Source organism: Neoarius graeffei, chromosome 11 (assembly GCF_027579695.1).
Source record: "Neoarius graeffei isolate fNeoGra1 chromosome 11, fNeoGra1.pri, whole genome shotgun sequence".
NCBI classification, from domain to species: Eukaryota; Metazoa; Chordata; class Actinopteri; order Siluriformes; family Ariidae; genus Neoarius; species Neoarius graeffei.
Genome location: NC_083579.1, coordinates 73,504,748 through 73,524,870, shown reverse-complemented (window position 1 = coordinate 73,524,870; position 20,123 = coordinate 73,504,748). Strand labels below are relative to the sequence as shown.

At 42.1% G+C, this 20,123-nt stretch overlaps 1 protein-coding gene across 3 annotated transcripts in view; it reads right to left on the bottom strand.

The window, feature by feature from the left end:
* The window catches only part of LOC132894623 (palmitoyltransferase ZDHHC14-like), a 230,950-nt gene that overhangs the window by 1,467 nt on the left and 209,360 nt on the right, over positions 1 to 20,123 (bottom strand). The gene's annotated exons all lie outside the window — the stretch shown is intronic.

Here is a 20,123-nt window from a genome sequence, read left to right as displayed (position 1 = left end):
GGGTAGACCTTTCAAAAACCATTACAGCAGAACAAATTTCCACCGCAGTTACAACACACACAATTGTTTTATAAACTTGCTTTATTTCTTAATTAACGTGTTCAGGCCTTTCAGTTACATGAAACCTGCGACGGGTAACGTCAAAGGCGCCCAAATTAAGGTCAAGCGCCCAAAACATGCTAAACTTGGCTGCATAAAACCCAACGTCTTGACTTTCTTCTTTAAAAACACCGAAATTAGCGTGTATTTCTCGTAATTGACGTGAAATCCGCACCATTCCCGTGTTGTTCTGGGTTCGTCGAACTCGCCGTAAGCCTCGCGCACCAATGACCAGAGCGGGATTTCCACACTAGGCAAAAATCTTTTTTTTTCATGGCGGTTGGCAAACAGCTTTTAGGTGCATTACCGCCACCTTCTGGACGAGACTGTGAACCAGAACGTTTCCTACCCGATTGTGCTAAATCCTTCTAATAATTCCTGCATCACTTAAATAGCCCGATATCCTACATCAGACCTCAACTGCAATATCTCTCTGATACCTAGCGTCACGTGATTTAAATCAGGTAAAAGACTGAGTAAAAGAGAGCTATTCAGGACTCACACGTTCTTACCGTCAAATACTTTTATTCTATGTTTTGTTGCTTTTTTTTTTGAGTAGAGATTTTATTTTGTCTTTGGTTGGTTCACAGTAACAAGCTCTGCCTTTTTCTTTCTTTTGGTAGTTGGCAAACCAACTTAAAGGTGCATTACTGCCACCGACTGGGCTGGAGTGTAGAACTGGAGATATTGAGGAGGGGGGAAAAAAAACCACCCAACACTATATTTAGCTATTTCTGTTTCTTTTACATACTTGATAGACGTGATATTCCTGACTTGATGCATGCCACCATTTTGTTGTTCTCTACTCACGGTATATGAGCTGATATCCTAGTAGTAGAGTAGCCAATCAGAGCGCATGAGTGCTCATATCCAGTGAATGTGGATAGAAAAAAAAAATAATGCAATACATGTCATTGACTGCAAAACCTACATTACATTTCTTTCGTGGTTGAATGCAACCCGTTACCCAATGTTTATGTAAAGCACGAGACGCTAAATTCAAGTCCATCTGCCATTCAGTTCACTCAGGGATACTGTATTCCACTCTGTGGTGAGGTAAAGCAGGGTTTTTTTCTAGAAAAATTTAGTATGAGGGCGCTCACCATGGCGAGGGAGCGAAGCGGGGGGGGGGGATGGTGCCGGTTGTCCCACCCCCGCCGTGCAAAGCCTTTGAAAAATGCTCCAATGGGACATTCTGAGGCTATCTGAGAGGGAAATTGTAACAAATTGTCTGTCAACATTGAAAAAGAAAGAAGTAATCTTCTTCTGCCCCGGACAGTCTTTGGCTTTCTTCCGTTTCGTGCCGCGGGATGATGACATCTTTAAATGCCCAAGTGTCAACAAAAACAACTCGCGAACTACTTCTGTCAAAAGCTCCCGCGCCGGTGGGTGAAAGGTCGTTCAGTCTCGAGAAATCTCGCTCTACAAGTCAGCTGACCTTGTAATGTAACCCATGTCAAATTTCACGAGAGCAGCCGCGACAAGTAAACAACTAAACAACATGGCGCCTCAGTCTGGAAAACGCCAATTCGGATTGTTTTTGCACCGTCTGGCGGTGTATCTACTATGATTGGAATATTTTTGGAGTAATTATAACGTATTTGATGATCAGACACATTGTCACGTAGTGTTGCTGGGATGTTTTCACGGAGTCGGTAAGGGGGCGCACGCCGAGAGTAAGAGGGCGCAGCGCCCCTGTTCCCCCGTTTAGACGAAAGCCTGGTAAAGTGACTACACTAAAATGTTATGCGCCTCGTTGAATCCCTCATTTCAATCCGCAATTATGTCCAATGACAGTAGATGGGACTGGGAAATTACTGTCATCAACAAAACTTAGCTTAAATAACTTCTTTCGGAATAGATTTGAGGAGACGTAAACACCGCGCTGCATCAAGTGAAGTGTGAGGATGTAAAAGACATCTGAATCAATGACTAAGAGAGCACGGTGCAGGTGCTCAGACACTGGGATTTTCTTTCTTTCTTTCTTAAAGTGTGTGAAACAGCTCCATTAAACCTTTCAGTCCCTGTTGGTGATGTAACCAATTCCCTGACAATTCTCTACCATCCAAAGTGCCAGTTCGAGAAGTCCTGCAGTTCTCGTTTCCAACATCGCAGGAAGTTAAGGAACAGTCGCCGGTTCTGCGACGAGCCTGGTCTGACACTTCTCAGTCTCATAATGACACAGATTTCCTCGTAGTTATGCTGAATAATGGAAACGGAGCTTTCCCAGGAGGCTAAGCTGTCTGTGAAATTAACTTTACAGGACTGTGATTAGATTTCTGGCATCATGACGAGGATACGGGCTCGTTTTAAGAAACAATGTGGTCGTCAAGAACATTTCAAAAGTATCTCGTACACATTTCCATTTGGACACAGATTCAGCATTCGATTCTTTAAAACTGAACCTCATTTTGTAGCAGATTCCATCTGTACGGTCTGCTCGAATGGATCACTCTTAAGATCATCACTACTCGTTTTAATAACGGTACATCTCTGACCTTCAAGTAACATTTTAATAGTGCTTAACATCACTAAATAACTTCAATTTGCTGCATTGTCCTATAATACTCACAGTACTTAAACGTCACCATTCAACAAAATACGTTTCATATTTTAGATTCTCCAAAGTAGCCAGCGTTTATCTTGACGCTTTCCACACTCCTGTCATTATCTTAACTTTATCTGCAATTGAAAAGCATTATCTGGAATGCTTTTCAATTAACAGCTGTGTCTCGTCAAAAGTTAATTAGTGCAATTTTTTGCCTTCTTAAAGCTAGACTTGCCTTTCGGATTTTTCAACTGTAGGTCATAAAAAGAACTTTCCCCGACACCTAATTATTTTTGTTTAGTGACCGAAAGCTTCTGAATTCGAATCACGGACTTCCAATTTTATTAGTTTTTTAAAAATCGAACAATTGATGAATTTATCGCCACGAGGCCCTAAATTCTCCACTATTTTTTTCCTGCTTCACCATGACGCAATACAAGATACTTACATCATATCACGTGGTGGGCTTTCCCCGTTTGCGCAAGGCATTGTGGGATACAAATTTGAAACCGGAGAGAAAAATGGAGGACGTGAGTGTGCGAATGAAACGTGAAAGACCGACTACAGTAATGGAAAGACGTGATGTTATATGCGAAGGAAAGGAAACGCAGGACCAAACTAATAAATATTGGTGCTCAGCGAGCACCTCGGTGTGATCAGTGACAGAATGATGGAACTGTCAGTGCAGGGTCAAAGGTCAACCTGCACATTATTTGCTTTAATCCTCTCAAATTAAATAACTTCCCAGCCACAGAATGGCCTGATATTCTGCGATATTACAGAAATAAACATACATCACAATGACCACATTTCAGAGGGAACTAAATTTCACCGGTTTTATGAAATCGAAAGGCCGTCTAGCTTTGTGTTCGAGATCAAAACAGTAGTGTTAAGAATAAAATAAATTACAGTAAATAGCCCTATTCCACAACTGTAGTAATCCATATTATGTCAAGAACCGCTCAACGAAGTAAAGAGAAACGACATCCATCATTACTTTAAAACATGAAGTGACGTTGAATTAGAGGGCGTGTCTAAACTTTTGACTGATGCGGTACGCCATTGAAAACTGAATAATTGCAATCTCACTTGATTACTTTTACAAATCTCAAAAGGTCTCTTCTTTTCTCATCCAGCACATAACTAAACTCCAGCTCAGTAAAATCAGGCTCACTTTAGCATCCAATCACAGACCTCACTGTAGAAAAACGATCATGAACTGCGGCAGTTTGTTACGGAAGCCGTGAGAGGCCCTTCATATAATCTTTTTTTTTAATTCACCTTGTTATCCCGAGATAACGACATAATTAATTCAGGATCTCGAGAAAACAACACAACTAATTTGAGATCTCGAGAAAACAAAACCGTTATTCCATGATCTCAGCTGGATCACTGTATCTCCGTCGGTAGAGACGAAGCCGGGCCAGTCTTCTGCGGAGGTGCCGCGGACTAATTTTGAAATTATCCCTTATTAAAAGACTTAATGCAATCTCTCCCTGTGTCAACCCCTGATCAAAATATTGCCTTATTAAGTGATCGATTATTCCAGACATTCTAATGACCAAAGTTGCGTCTATACAGAATGAGAAATAGCCCCAAAGTCAGCATATCACAAGTCTCTTGGCGCACCTGAATGAACCATTTCTCAGCTGTTTTCTCGAGATCACGGAATAATTGTTTTGTTTTCTCAAAACAGAAGAAAAGACTTTTATAAAAAAAAAAACACGAGGCGGTCCCTTTGTCTCACTGGAAGACATGATCTGTATCTAATCAGAAAAACATATTGAGGTAAATTTTGCTGATTTGATAACTTTAACTGGTGATGCAGTCAGTCAGTGCTGTAGTCGAGTCACTAAACCTCGGGTCCGAGTCATTAAAGAAAATTTCGAGTCGAGTCCGAGAACAAGACTCCATCCGCACCATGTGACGGTGGCTGTTGCTGCCTTTATGTGAAAGCGTCTCTGCTACTGTGTCGGACTAACGTTCCTGCTCGACTGCCCCGTTTTAATTAACAGATAAAAAGCTAGTTCATCGCTCAGCAAGCCACACCCACTATCAACAGAGCAATGAACACAGCGTGTCACTTCCTTCTCTGGGTGGAGTCTCGCCAAATGGTGATTGAAGTTTGAGGTCGTCCCCTCGATAGTTCTTCTACATATGGAACACACAGCAGTGCATTTTTTCCCACTGCACGAGAAATCTGTCTAAGCAAAGCGGACAATCCTAGCGGCGTCTCTTCAGGCATTTTAGCGCCGTTAACGTTAGTTTGTTCCTGAACAAGTGAATGTGCATTCTCTTGGACGAAATTAGTATAAAAATTAATGTAGATATAAATCTAATGCCAAATTACAAAAAAAAAAAGTGTCTCTAATTTACAAGTCTGAATGCAGTTAAAGGTCATAGGCAAGGGTCGGAGGTGGAACGTAGAATATCAACTTTATTGTCTAGAAGAACGACCCAGAAAGCGGATTCAATCTTCCTGGTGTCTAATTTGCACCCTAAAATTTAATAAAACGGTTAAAACATCCTGGTTTGCGCAAGTTCCGAAGGTTTGTTTACATCTCACTCATGCGCACGTTTACCGCCAGGGGACCATCGTCGTGACGTCATTCAAGGCAAACAGACTGGGGGCAGCTCTGTGTTTACTCGCGAACCGAGCACACGTGTACGGACTCTGGTCGTGAGAGGTTGTGTAAAATGTCTGAAAGCGATAGCGATTTTGAAGTAGGAACTCTACAAATTGAACATCGAGAGGTGAAACCGTATATGTATGAACCTATGGCCGTCGGTGAATGTGGTTCACTGGTTTGACCGTGCAGCCTCGGAATCGGACAGCGACTCGGCCGACTCTGATCGCGGTGACCTCGGACATCAACGAGACGCGCGTCTAAACAATTTATCCTGGTAGTTATGAGAAATTCTTTCTTTGGTCGTAATACTAAATAAGAGCCCTTTTGAAGAATAATTAAACCACACGGGCACACACACACACAATCCCTATAATATAACGTGGATTCGTTTATATTGCTAATAGTAATACAAGCATTATACTATTTATAGCCGACTCTAAAGCCTAGGTCACAACCGGATGTACGATTTTTTTGGCCGTGCGATTTTTGGCGTTTCCCCAAATCGCTGTATTTTTTTTTGTTCGTGGAGAAAGACGCACGTTGGCCGTAAGTTTGTCTTACAACTTGAAAAAAAAACATAAGCGCCCGTAGAGTTTGTTTGACATGACAAAGAACCTCTGCGGCCAGTCTACGGCTCGAAAATCAGCACGTCACATGCGCGCCCTCTGTGCGTTTCTTGCATGTAGACCGGCTGTAGGAGCACGTACAGCCGGTTGTGACCGAGGCTTAAAGGAACAGTCCACCGTATTTCCATAATGAAATATGCTCTTATCTGAATTGAGACGAGCTGCTCCGTACCTCTCCGAGCTTTGCGCGACCTCCGACGCAGTCAGACGCGCTGTCACTCCTGTTAGCAATGTAGCTAGGCTCAGTATGGCCAATGGTATTTTTTGGGGCTGTAGTTAGATGCGACCAAACTCTTCCGCGTTTTTCCTGTTTACATAGGTTTATATGACCAGTGACATGAAACAAGTTCAGTTACACAAATTGAAACGTAGTGATTTTCTATGCTATGGAAAGTCCGCACTATAATGACAGGCGTACTAACACCTTCTGCGTGCTTCGGCAGCGCATTGATACGGAGCTCAGATATCAATGCGCTGCCGAAGCGCGCAGAAGGTGTTAGTACGCCTGTCATTATAGTGCGGACTTTCCATAGCATAGAAAATCACTACGTTTCAATTTGTGTAACTGAACTTGTTTCATGTCACTGGTCATATAAACCTATGTAAACAGGAAAAACGCGGAAGAGTTTGGTCGCATCTAACTACAGCCCCAAAAAATACCATTGGCCATGCTGAGCCTAGCTACATTGCTAACAGGAGTGACAGCGCGTCTGACTGCGTCTGACTGACTGGGAGGTCGCGCAAAGCTCGGAGAGGTACGGAGCAGCTCGTCTCAATTCAGATAAGAGCATATTTCATTATGGAAGTACAGTGGACTGTTCCTTTAACACAGAAAGCAGCAATTTTTTAATACTTGCATTTTTTTTTGGGATACTTCCACATTTAATGGAGTATGATCGTGACACATCATCTCTACTTTCACGTTAGTATAATTTCTCTGTTCACCTCAGCATTAAATGGAAGGATCAAGGAAAAAAAAACTCACTCACTGGAAAAGAACTATTATAATAAATGCTGTACGATCAAACTAAGGGGAAAAATACAAGATTTACAAGAGGACGCTGGAGGCTCTGAGGTGCAGCTGCTAATAAATAAGGAACGGCTCTTTAGTGGAAAAGGAAAGGAAATCTGGAGGAAATATTGCTGAAACTAGAGCACAGCTGTAAGTCATTCAACGTGTGATACAAGTCGAGACCCGCTGGATTTGATTCTCTCGACGAACTTACACAAGTAGAAAGGGGTTCAGCAGGAGTCAGTCCACTGAATCATACACAGATCACTCAAGTCTTCACTATGGAGCTGGAGCAGTGTCCGAACAGTTTAAAATGAGGTTTAAAGACACTATTTTCACGAGGTACAGGGATGAGGGAGGTGACGGGTAGCACCAAGTGTTATGAGAACACTTTTCGTGTCTGTGTGCGTGTGGACTGTATGCTTAGATATATTTTATATGGGTACATGTACACTACCGTTCAAAAGTTTGGGGTCACCCAGACAATTTTGTGTTTTTCATGAAAAGTCACACTTTTATTTACCACCATAAGTTGTAAAATGAATAGAAAATATAGTCAAGACATTTTTCTGGCCATTTTGAGCATTTAATCGACCCCACAAATGTGATGCTCCAGAAACTCAATCTGCTCAAAGGAAGGTCAGTTTTATAGCTTCTCTAAAGAGCTCAACTGTTTTCAGCTGTGCTAACATGATTGTACAAGGGTTTTCTAATCATCCATTAGCCTTCTGAGGCAATGAGCAAACACATTGTACCATTAGAACACTGGAGTGAGAGTTGCTGGAAATGGGCCTCTATACACCTATGGAGATATTGCACCAAAAACCAGACATTTGCAGCTAGAATAGTCATTTACCACATTAGCAATGTATAGAGTGGATTTCTGATTAGTTTAAAGTGATCTTCATTGAAAAGAACAGTGCTTTTCTTTCAAAAATAAGGACATTTCAAAGTGACCCCAAACTTTTGAACGGTAGTGTACAGTATGTATGTATGTGGAGGTGTGCATATATAGGGATGTAAATGTGTTTATGGGTGTGTGTGTGTGTGTGTGTGTATACATGTAAATTACTTTTAGGTTTTTCTAAATACAAAGTCAGATACATTTTATTATCTATAAGTATCAGGCATGAGCATCTAGACAGATAACAAGGAAGCTGGTTATTGTTATTATTTAAGGAGAAGGGGTGGGAGTTTACAAGTTTTACTTCTCACTCCTTTTCGAATATGTATTTCTATGTATTATGTTGTTTAAATGTTTTGTTTTATCTTTCTTTTGGTTTTCATATTCGAAATAAACGCTTCAATCAATCAAGTCTTTCACACTCGTCTTTAGTCGGCCTTAAAACAGTCGTGCTTGTTCAGATTGATTGGTTTTGGATTCCACAAAAAGCAGTGTGTGTGTCCCTGTGTCTCTCTCTCTCCCTGTTCTTGTCCCCGTCTCCCTCTCCATCTCTGTGTCCCCATCAGTTCGTCTCTCTCTGTGCGTGTGTCCTTGTCTCCCTGTCTGTCTCTCTCTGCCCGTTTCTCGTCTGTCACTATCTGTCTTTCTCCCTGTCCCTGTGTGTGCTCCAGTTTCCCTGCCTCTCTCTTGCCCCTTTTCCACCAAAGCAGTTCCAGGGCTGGTTCGGGGCCAGTACTTAGTTTGGAACCGGGTTTTCTGTTTCCACTGACAAAGAACTGGCTCTGGGGCCAGAAAAACCGGTTCCAGGCTAGCACCAACTCTCTGCTGGGCCAGAGGAAAGAACCGCTTACGTCAGCGGGGGGGCGGAGTTGTTAAGACCAACAACAATAACAAGACCGCGAAAGATCGCCATTTTTAAGCGGCGAGAAGCCGCAGCTGTACAAACGCGAAGTCATCCATTATTATTATTATTGTTGCTGCTGCTGCTTCCGTGTTGTTTTTGCTTCGATATTCGCGCCAAGGTTTAAGCAAACGTAGCGACGTAACTGACGTATACAGCGACGTAGTGACGTGGCACCGCGAGCTATGGAAAAGCAAACTGGTTCTCAGCTGGCTCGCAAGTTGAACAAGTTGTGAACCAGCACCAGCACTGGCCCCGAACCAGCCCTGGAACTGATTTGGTGGAAAAGGGGTAACAGTGCCCCTGTCTCTCCCTCTCTGTCTCTCTTCCTCTGTGTGTCCCCCTGTATCTATGTTTTTTTTCTGTGCACCGAAGAGGATACGAGGTGCGAGACTATACATAAATTCTGAGGAAGTGCATTTGGAAAAAGGTTTTGGAGACTAAATGGCACAAGGCAATTTTGAAAATGTCACTTTTCTCAAAACACTGGACTCATTGGCTGCTTTTATTATTTGAAAAAAAAAAAAAGCACTTGAGAAACTCAATGCTGACAAAAGCGAAGGAAAAAAAACCAAAACACACGCTTTCACCTCACATGATTTTTCTGTTCGAACTGAAATGAAAATAACGGTCTTAAACTTCAGAGATCCCAGAACTCCTAAATCTATAGCGTCAAAAATATTTAACCACATGCACAGTCACTCACTGACGGTCCAATTTATGAAAACAAGAATGAATATAACTTCCTGATTTGGATTCTCTTCATGCTAAATTTATAAAAATACTACTATATCATCATAAAGCAAGTCACAGGTTTAGATTATAGTTAATCGTCTTCATAGCAATCAGATGATATTTTCTACAAGCTTTAAATCGCAGTACTGTCAAAATAATCGCTTCTGAATATAAATGCATCTCTGCTTCGTGCTTGAGTAGGAGAAGACACAAGCGACATTTAGAGGAATCGACCCCCAGAAGGTTTTTCATCACAGGATTTTATTTTAGGAACACCACAGAGAGGACGCTGAACACATCAGCCTGGGGTAACAGTCTGAAATGTTTGTGCTCTCGCTTCACTCTCTCCAGTGTCACCCTGTCACACCTCATACAGAACAATAATGGTTCCATGACCATCAGCGGCAGTGAGAGGTTTAATGAATCTGGACAGCTGACGATCTCCAACGGTCCAGTTTCAGTAAGCCTGTGCACGCTGTATCCTCAGACTGCCGTCCGGCTACCACATGGTGTAGCAGCGATGTGCATTCTGAGGTGCTTTTTTGCTCACCACGGCTGTAAAGAGTGTTTTGTTTCAGTCAGCTCGACTCGGTCTACAGTAGCTACTCTCCTCTGACTTGTCTCATCAGCAAGGCATTTCCTGCCGCAGAACTGCCACTCGCCGGATGTTTGTTTTGCGCCGTTCATTGTGTGAAAATCCCAGGAGGTCAGCAGTTTCTGAAATACTCAGACCAGCCCATGTGGCACCCACTTAAAGTCAGATATCTGATCTCATCTCAACTCATTATCTCTAGCCGCTTTATCCTGTTCTACAGGGTCGCAGGCAAGCTGGAGCCTATCCCAGCTGACTACGGGTGAAAGGCGGGGTACACCCTGGACAAGTCGCCAGGTCATCACAGGGCTGACACATAGACACAGACAACCATTCACACTCACATTCACACCTACGGTCAATTTAGAGTCACCAGTTAACCTAACCTGCATGTCTTTGGACTGTGGGGGAAACCGGAGCACCCGGAGGAAACCCACGGGGAGAACATGCAAACTCCGCACAGAAAGGCCCTCGCCGGCCACGGGGCTCGAACCCGGACCTTCTTGCTGTGAGGCGACAGTGCTAACCACTACACCACCGTGCCGCCCCAGATATCTGATGTGAACGTTAATTGACTGCGCTGTTGCCGCAGCCACGTGATTGTCTGCCTGGATAACTGCAAGAACAAACAGGGGTTCCTATTAAACTGGCCAACGAATGTATTCTATAACGAGACCACTTTAAGATGCGACTACCCTGTAGCGAACTCGCACATCAACGGATTCCATGCATCTTCCTTAATTAGAGTCTAAATGAGGACATCGTGTCTCCAGGCATGGCTTGTAATATATTTCTCTCCACGTTGTTTTGGTAATGGCCCTTAATTATAGAGATGCAACTTAATTATCAAGTGTCATTATTAGGTTTTATGAGGTCTGATTCATTTTTCTCTCAGGGGGGCACAAGAGTTTTACTCACTAGAGTCCACGTTAATTGGAGCTGTATTCAATAGATTGTGTATTATTTATTCAAGATGGATTCACTGCTGTGTGAAGTCAAACTGTTTAACGGAGCAAAGCAGCCAAGCAGAGCTTCCATTCAAACTGGAAACGTCAAACAAGTTGAGAACGTTGTAAGCATGTGTGGCGTTTTGATAAACCACAATGTCTTAGAAAGGGTAAACAAGCTTTCCACAGTGGTTAAAGGGGAACCGAAGTCATTTTTAAACTTGCTTTATTTCTTAATTAACATGTTATTCAATTACGTTTCCGGTTTTAGTAACCTTATATCATGACTCGTATTGGCGATTAAATATTATACTTATCGGCCTATTCGGTTTTTAGCCGTGTTGAATTTAGTTCGTTTGGTCCACGGCAGGCGTCGCTTATCTGCGCGATCTTCACGAGACTTGTGCGAGACTTCGAAACGTCAGGTGTCAGTGCCGCCATTTTGAAAACTGTTTTCCAAACGAAGTATTGCACAAAAAAGAGTTTAAATGATGATTACTGCCTACTTTTTTCAAACTTTCCTGATTGCTATCAAAACAAACAAAACTTCCGGCTTGATTATGTCAGCATTCGAAAGAGGGCGCGCGCGTCTTTTGACGACGTTGGCAGATGTTGGTTGCTTTCCCTGTGTCTGAAATCGCTCCCTACTCACTATATACAGTAGTGAGGACGCCATTTTGTAGTGCTGTCCAAAACCTTAGTGAGGATTATTTATACCCTATATAGTGCACTCAGAGTGTCCCACAATGCATCATGAAAAGTAGTGTACAACAATAGTCACTAACCAAAGCAATATATCCCATCATGCATTGCGGTCGCGCTGAAAGAAATCAAATTTAAAGTCTCAAATTTGATTTAATAAAAGGCAGCGGCAAAGAAAGAAGAAAGTATTCAGCCTTGATTTAAAAGAACTGAAAGCTGCAGGTACTTTGTACTGATTAATGCGGGAAATATTCTCAGTATAATACGGATTTATCACAAAAACACATGCATATATTTATTATTTTGAAACCCACCAGCCGACTGATCTGGCACGTTTTAATTGTGCAACAGTAATGACGTAAATACCAGCGCGACGGAGTAGTGTCCGAAAGAGTTTTTTCATTTTACCAATGAGTTCACTAATGCCGCTTTTCCACTACAAACGCGGCTGAGTCGGGCTGAGCCGTGCCGTGCTGAGTTGGGCTGAGTCGAGCTGAGCGGGGCTATTGGAGTTGCATTTCGACTACAACCGCGCTGAACCGTGCTGGCTGGAAGTGGGTGGACACATTGGGTGGAGTTAGCGAAAGTGGGTGGACGTCACGTGATGTCGTTAGGTGGCGCAAACAGTGACATCAGTGACCTTTTAAGTGGTAGTCTCACGACCCGAATAGTAAACAATAAACATGGAGGACATGGAGTCGTTAGTGTTGCTGGTCTTGGTGCTGTGGCTTGTTGTCACCAACAACACCAACAGATACTGGCAAGAGCGTATAGATGAGGCGAGGCGCATAAGGCTTCAGAAATTCTCGTAATTCGTAATTCTTCTTCTTCCAGGTTTGCGGTGTTTACAGATCCCAGCGTGCTCGCGGGGCGTGTGTGGGCATGTGAGGACACTCCTCCTCACCAATCAGTGCACAGGGGAGTGTCTGCTCACGCCCCCAGCCTCACTCGGCTCGCTTTGGCTCGCTTCAGCCCCACTCCAAAACCGTGCGAGTTTTAGGGGCTGAGCAGGGCTGAAGCAAGCTGAGTCGTGCTGTTTTTTGGTAGTCGAAACGCGAGCCGTGTCGGGCTGAAGTGAGCTGAAAAAGGGTAGTGGAAAAGGGCCATAAATAGTCCTCTATACAGTAATTCCCTACATAGAGAGTAGTGAATGAGTGAGCGATTTCGGACACAGGGATGGTCACTTTGATTTCCGCTGTACGTTTTACTTCCGTCCTACGATGTCTCGCACAGGTCTCAACGAATCTCTTTTACACCCATTGCTTTGACATATGGACTGATATATTACAGAGCATATTTCAAACACTCATAACTCGCTATCGCAGCGACAAAATAGCGATCAGAAATGCATTCCGATATTTAATAAAATGAGAAATAGAATTTTGATTTTAAAAAAAAAAAATTACCTTCAGTTCTCCTTTAAGAAGGCAAGAAATTGCACTAATTAACTTTTGATGAGACACACCTGTTAATTGAAAAGCATTCCAGGTGACTCTCTCATGAAGCTGGTTAAGATAATGACAACAGTGTACAAAGCGTCAAGAGAAACGCTGGCTACTTTGAAGAATCTAATATCAGGTATAATCGGGTGAAAATTCTAATTCTATCCAAATTGCCTGAAACGGCTCTCGTTAAACTCAGAACTGAATGCAGAACATACTTGTACAGAATTAAAACAGGTTTATCCGTTCAAATCAAAGATCAAAGAAACGGCTTAATTTGTAGAAAACTGCCGTAATATTCTGTATGAGGATCACATGGTCCAAAACGGGCCTCATTAACCAATGAGATCAAATGTTTTTTCTTAATAACGTTTCTATTTTTCCAAGATATTTGCATGGAAATTGGCAGGAACATAGATGGTTATATACTGAATACAAAGTTTGAAAAATTAGTAAAAGAAAAAAATATGCGAATTAGTATTTAATTAATTATGCTAATGAGGTAAAATGTTAAAATCGGTACACTCAATAAAAAAGTAATAAAAGATTTCTAATCCCCACTTTGTGCTCTGTAAGACTTTGTATTTCTCAGAAGTAGGGCCTACTAGTGTTTATATTAAAGAATATCAAATGATATTCACAGCGTTCAAGCCGAACCTCGAAAAAAACTGTCTGATCCGCATTCAATAAACAATTCACATTAACTGAACTGAAATTGACACTCGCGTTTTGGACTTTTTTTTTGTAAATATCATTCTGACCACTAAGATCTCAATATTTTTCATCAAAACAACTCCAGTTATATTCTAAAAGTTATTTATTTACATGAATCAGTTTGATTTGAAAAAAATAAGTAGGTAAAGCTATGAAAACTCACTTCAAAGTCTCCCGTGAATCATAACATCAAAACTAGCAGATGGAAAATTTTGCTGAATCCTTCATCAGACACAGTGAGAGCGAGAGAACATCCTTATAAAAGTTATCTAATTGATATTGATGAGTAATCCAGTGGGAAACTGATCAGAAGAGAGCGAGCCTGACCGCTTTCCCATGACTCAAAAAGAAAATCACCGGCAGTTTCTCAACGTCACGTGAGCCGAGGTTTTACTCTGTTGTACCGACTTCAACCTGCCGTTACTCCCAAAGTACTGAACAGATCTTAACCGGATACATTTCTTTGGAAAGCAGAGATTATAAGCTTTTTAATGATCGTATTCATGATAGAAAATATCCAAGAGTGAAGCAATGACAGGTTTGGAAACTTAGATAAGCGTCTGCATGGACAATTTTCACAGGACTACCAGCGAGCCTAAACACTTTTGTTTCCCACATAATTCCATATTGTTCTACAATACTGGTACTTAAAAGGTATAAAAGGTGTATACTTCTTGATATTGACAAGCAAAGGTACTGTTTAAGACCCATTTTTTATGATGTGAATTTCCTTAAATTGCACAAGGACTGTACTTCAGAACAGAAGCATTTCTAAATCAGGGGTGGGCAATTATTTTTTCCATGGGGCCGCATGAGAAACAGAAAATTTTGTAGAGGGCCGGACCAAAAGGCTGAACTAAATTCTGCATAATATTAATTGTATTTCTTTATATAAAGCAGTAAATAACATTCTTTTTACAAGCTGCTAAGAGTATGGGGGAAAAAACAAAGGTCGCCTTACAAAAAATGTCATTTATTCAATCAAATTTCCCAAAACAATGGTTAACAAAATGTGAATGTTTGTACCGTTTTTTTTTTCAGTCACATTCACCCCAAAACACAATAAAGACATCACAATATTGTCTTTCTACTCCAAATATCAAGCACCAAGTCCACCAAGCACTCTTTCACAAATTCCGCCTCCGAGAATGGCTAACTGTTTTTAGCGATTTTGTGGGAAAGCACAAAGCTGGTCTTGGTTGCTGCATCCCTGGATGTGTGACGCTTGGTAAAAAAGCCTTGCTGCTTTTCTAGCTTAGCCAGCAAAGCTTCCGACGTCCGCACTATTTCAGCATCAGTCAAGTTTCGGTATTTCTCAGCGTGCTTCGTCTGGTAATGCCGACTCAAATTGTAGTCTTTGAACACTGCGATCTGCTCTCCGCAAACTAAACACACGGCTTTATCTCTGACTTCAGTAAATAAATACTTAGCAGTCCGTGTTTTGTTGAAAGCCCTGCATTCGGCATCTACCTTTCTTCTTTTTGCGGACATTTTGGGGGCTAAAGTCTTCTTGTGATCTGCTCCCAACAACGTCGATTCGGTGTAGGTATCAGATCTACAGATCGGCTCGGGCTCCGGCGCCTGCTGGTGACGTCACACTATGTGATTGGCTGGACCGTTTGAAGGATGACGTACAAGTTTGTGGTTGGTCTGGACAAATTACGGAAGTAGTTATCGCGGGATTAGGTTTCGTGGGATTTCATGTCATGTTCATGTCGCGCGCGTTGTGTTTTTGTTGAACACAACTTCAAAATAAAAGCAATGCACATTCAGTCCATGCATGGGGTAAAATTAGAAAATACGTTTATTTTGTAATTTCTAATTAACCTTACGCGGGCCGGTCAGAATGAACCAAAGGGCCGTAAAATGCCCAGGTCTGTTCTAAACATTTCTATTACTGGAAATGTTTACGTCTAAAGAGACTTGACTTTTTCCTCCCCTTTTGTTAGGAATGTTTTATTACCTTTATACTTGTACAGGTATATTTATTCTCTCTAAAATGTTTGTGATTTGTGTGTGGAAGAGTCTAATTCTGTGTTTTGTTTTTTTTTAAGTGCTTCTGTTTAGGAAAAAAAAATACCTTAATGCCATCTTTAATGATGTACAGTACTCAACAATAAATAGACAAACCTTTTAACGGTGCAATATAAAAGCATTTAAATGTCGAGGAGTTTTTGTTTCTCACTTGGAGACTTCATATTAAATGCAATCCTTTTAATTCAGCTTTTTGTTGACTATTTTGAGCAGGGACGCAACCTTGGGTAACATGGGCCAGAACTGCATCTGGTACACTGGATGAATTTAGAAACTGTGCTCTGAGTAAAACCCATCTTGTGGACCGTAACAGAATTTGAAATTTGATTTTGAAAAAAGAAAAATTTAAAAAAAGCTAATATCTTTTATCCACTAGGAGGCAAAATAGAGCAACAAACACAGCTACTACATGCTCGTGATCTAATTCTGCATTAGGAATAAAAATAATCGACTCTGTAACCACAACTCATTTCAGAGTAACTTAGAATGTAGGTGTTTCACGGCAACAGCAGAGTGAATACTTATGCAGTCAACTTTAATTCGTTTGTTTGGCCTAATTGACATTGGACCGAGTGTAATGTGACCCGTTACCTCAAATGAGTATAAAGTATAACAAGAGCACAATATCCCCCGCTGGCAATTCTGCCATAACTCTGGTAAAATGCGACTGAATTGAACGAAACTGCAATATGCGTATTACCGACATATAACAAAGAACCCTGCCAAGTTTTGTGAAATTCCTCCAAAAATTGTGAGCTGATTTCAGAAGGCGAGTACCCTTCCCGGGACGGACAGACGGACGGACGTCTTCACGACATAATCCCCCTTCAGGCTTTTCGGCCAGCGGGTTGATAATAAAAATTGTGAAGGAAGTTGATTTCAGAAAGCGAGCACACCTTGATGAAATTGCCAAAGTACAAGCTTGTTAATAATCGAGGGCATAACTCTGGGAAAATTTGCCCAAATTAAACGAAATTTCAATCTGCGTATAACCGTCATATAACAAAGAATCCTTCTGCCAAGTTTGGTGAAACTCCTCCTCAAATTGTGAGAGGAGTTGATTTCAGAAGAACGTACTGTACACCCTCATGAAATTGTCAAAGTTATTTAATCAACAGGGTTTCTGCAGGCTTGAACAAGTTCAATTTAAGACTTTTTTAAGACCATAACAGGTTAAATTTAAAGACTTGTGCCGCACAAAAAAAAAAAAAAAGAAAATTGGGAGAGCCTGAATTACTTTCAAAATAACAAAATTTATTATCATTCACCAATGAACTCATTACATCCCTAGGGTGCGCTCTTGCATTAATGAGGAACTAAGTTTCAGTGGAGCCAAAGACATCCCGCAAATCACTTGAGGATGAGGCGTTCGATTCCGTACGGTTTGTGTGTTGTAACGTTACAGTTCGCACGGAGTTAGCTGATACACCGTCTCGAGATGTGCTTGGACCAGACAACGGTGAACAAAATTGAGTGACGGCATGCGATTGTTGCAGACTTTTATGGGCAGCCTGGTGCTTCTCCGCTTTCGCGTGCCATTCCGGTGCCTTTACACCCAGGCTGCCGAGTTTGAGTGTTCTTTTGCACAATGTGCAGTACGCCTCAAACGGATTGTTTGGTACGAAATCATTGCGTTCAAGCCAGCAGTTGTTAAACTTGCATTTGCCCATTTTGCTACAAACCGTGACAATCTCCCTCGCTTCTTTTAGGCTCTACTGTCTAAATACGCACGTGCCATGCCCTGTGCATCACCATGCCAACCGGGCTAGACGCCGGATTCCACTGTGTCTCATTTGTAGTTTGCAGCGTAGCCTACTGATACCAAGTAGGCCTAGCCTATATGACTAATTATGAATATCACCAACGCATTTAACAAAAAAAAGCGAATGGGGTAAATGGACGTATGGATTTAAGACTTCACAAAATTACATTTAAGACCTGCAATGCAAAATATGCTCGTATTTTAGACTTTTTAAGGCCTTAAATTATCTCATCTCATTATCTCTAGCCGCTTTATCCTTCTACAGGGTCACAGGCAAGCTGGAGCCTATCCCAGCTGACTACGGGCGAAAGGCGGGGTACACCCTGGACAAGTTGCCAGGTCATCACAGGGCTGACACATAGACACAGACAACCATTCACATTCACACCTACGGTCAATTTAGAGTCACCAGTTAACCTAACCTGCATGTCTTTGGACTGTGGGGGAAACCGGAGCACCCGGAGGAAACCCACGCGGACACGGGGAGAACATGCAAACTCCACACAGAAAGGCCCTCGCCGGCCACGGGGCTCGAACCCAGGACCTTCTTGCTGTGAGGCGACAGCGCTAACCACTACACCACCGTGCCGCCGGCCTTAAATTAGGATGATCAAATTTTAGACTTTTTAAGACTCCGCGGAAACCCTGAATCAAGGGTCAAAACTCTGGGAAAATTTTCACAAACGAAATTAAATCGCAACCTGCGTATTACCGTCATATAATAAGGCCTTTTGCCAAGCTTCGAGAAATCCGTCCAAAAATTGTGAGAGGAGTCGATGTCAGAAGGTGAGCACACCTTCATGAAATTGTCAAAGTACAAGGTTGTTAATCAAGGGCTGTAACTCTGGGGAAAATGCGACCGAACTGAACAAAATACCGACATACAACAAAGAATCCTGCCAAGTTTCATGAAATTCCTCCAAAAATAGTGAGAGGAGTTGATTTCAGAAGGAAAACACACTCATGAAATTGTCAAAGTACAAGGTTGTTAATCAAGGGCTGCAACTCTGGGAAAATGTGACCCAATTTAATGAAATTACAATCTGCATATTACCGACATATAACAAAGAATCCTGCCAAGTTTTGTGAAATTCCTCCAGAAATTGTGAGAGGAGTTGATTTCAGAAGATGAGCGCCCTTCCTGGGACGGACGGACACCGCTACGACATAATCCACCTTCGGGCCTTTTGGCCAGCGGGGGATAAAAAGGTGAACCAAATTAAATTTAAACCTGCAGTTTAGCAAATAACATCACCATTTTACAACCACTGCTTTATCATCAATGGTTATAAAACAAATGGCGAGTTCGGAGTTTTTTGTGGTGGGTACAATCTCTTCCTCTCTACCGGTTATTTTGTGGATACAGACATCAGCATGCTGAACGTCATTAAACATGGTTTCGCTAATAATCTTACTAGCAGACTTTAGAGCAAGGACTACTGCACTATTAGCAATGGTTAGCCTTTCCCATCAATTGGACTCATTTTTTCAAAAATGTTTTTGGTCTCCAACATCTCATTACATGAATTTGTTTACTGAATGACCAACAGCAGCAGTTTGGAAGCGAGAATACTGAAAAGTGGATGAAACTGGAAGCGCGCGAGAGATATTCAGGTGCTAGTCATACGGTATATACAAGTGACGTCATGCTGCATTCACGGTCACGCCATGATCAACGTAGATACTGCATCACTGAGTTTTTCACAAATTACTACTTTTATATATATAAAAAAATAATAATAAATCACAGCATTGGATGGAGTATGACTACGGAGGACACAAAGGTCCCATGGCATGAAATTTTCACTTTCTGAGGTTTTTTAACGTTAAAATGAGTTCCTCTGACCTTCTTAAGTCACCCCAGTGGCTAGAAATTTCATAATGTGTAAACCAAACTATGCCCACCCTTTGTCAACATTTGAGAATGGCGCGTCAAAATGGCGCATTGATAGGCTCTTCCCTTTACTACGTCAGCAAGGGAGATGATCCCCACGCCCCCCCCTCTGGATTCCCACCCACTGTATGGATTGCCCGCCCAGCTCAGAAGTTGCCACCAAACATGGAAGTTGCGCTGTACATGGATGTGACAACACAGAAAGGAGTCTGTTTTTACTGCCGACGGGAGAGACCCTGAAGACGCAGTGGCTTAATTTTATTTACTCCAATAATACGCCGTCGAGTCTCCCTAAGACGGTGTATGTTTGTCGGAAGCATTTTCCTGAGGAATGTTTCCACAACTTGGGACAGTACAGGGCAGGTTTTGCACATCAACTGTTACTGAAGCCTGGGTCCGTACCAAGCATCCCTGCCGCATCAGCCACAAACACCGAACAAGTAAGTGTATAACTGTTAAGTCGTTTTGCCGTGTTTTAAAATCGGTGCCGCGTTAGCCTTGCAATGGCTACATTAGCTGTGCAGCTAACCGCTTCCTGCAGTTAGCCAGGTAATCTGCGCTACAAAACCAAAAAGCATGCA